At 26.8% G+C, this 1,146-nt stretch overlaps 1 long non-coding RNA gene across 1 annotated transcript in view; it reads left to right on the top strand.

Moving 5' to 3' along the window:
* Nucleotides 1–1,146, top strand: part of LOC107684231 (uncharacterized) — a 5,054-nt gene that overhangs the window by 1,507 nt on the left and 2,401 nt on the right. The gene's annotated exons all lie outside the window — the stretch shown is intronic.

Genomic DNA, 1,146 nt, shown 5'->3' with positions numbered 1-1,146 from the left:
TGAAATATATAGGGGAAAATAATATTTTATTCAACTGAAAAACACAAAATGCAAAAAAGGAGGTGCATTTTGAAATCAGCTTTTACTTTATGAAATTAAACATCTATTTTAATACATTTTATGCAATAATAAACAACATGTAAACACTGCAAAATGTTTTGCCACAAACTCAACTCACAGGCAAGTAATTGCACAAAAATTATAAATAGTATAAATAAAAATAAATAATAAACAACATAAATATCCCTTTAAAGTGGAAGTGAAGCAATCAGTCAAGTTTACATTATTTAGTAAACTGACTTCCACTTTAATAAAAAAAAAATATATAATAAACACGATTAATGTTTCAATTTAAAAGAATAAAGCAGTGGTTGCCAAACTGGGGGGCGCGGCAAGGCTGAGGGATAGTTAGTGCCCTATGAAATCCGTTTTATTTTTTCCTAAATTCCGTTTTATTTTTTTCCAAATTCCGTTTTTTCCATTTTAAGTTTTCTCGACTCATTTGTAATAGTTAAATTAAATTGTATTAATTAAAAAGCATGTCTAATTAATTAAAATCATTAAACTTATACATTTTCACATCAATTTATTAAAAGTTTAACAAAAATTACATGTTTAGGGCCCTATGAAATGTTTAATATTTTCTCACCATATTATTTATTGTTACCAAATTCTGTGTTTTAGCATGTCTAATTATTTGAATGCATAAAACAACTTAATTTCTTCATTTTATTTTCTTAAAGTAGCCTTATTATTTTTTTTCCCCCTCAGAAATTCTGTGTTGTGTATTTACATTTTTCTGGTTATCAAATGAAGGCATAAAATATTAATTTAATTGATAATTCATCTTTTAATTATTGAAAATTATTGGCAAACAAAGGGGATTTACTATTAAAATTAAAACATGGAAGAAATGTTTTGTGTGATTATTCCTTAAAAAATAATGTTTGTTTCATTTTAGTAGTAGTAGCTATGTACTACTTAAAAATAGTTATAGGCACAATGTCTTCAAATCAAACCGGACTTTTATTTTGACGGGTTGCAGTGAATAACTTTACAGTTCTGTGTATGTGACATGATGCTAGTTTTACTCAAATCAAACGGTCAAATGCTCATGAAGTGACTCTCAGAGCAGTTCTGGAGATG

Source organism: Sinocyclocheilus anshuiensis, unplaced genomic scaffold (assembly GCF_001515605.1).
Source record: "Sinocyclocheilus anshuiensis isolate Anshui unplaced genomic scaffold, SAMN03320099.WGS_v1.1 scaffold113, whole genome shotgun sequence".
NCBI lineage: Eukaryota > Metazoa > Chordata > Actinopteri > Cypriniformes > Cyprinidae > Sinocyclocheilus > Sinocyclocheilus anshuiensis.
The sequence above is the reverse complement of the archived record's forward strand: the minus strand, read 5'-3'. Positions and strand labels throughout refer to the sequence as shown.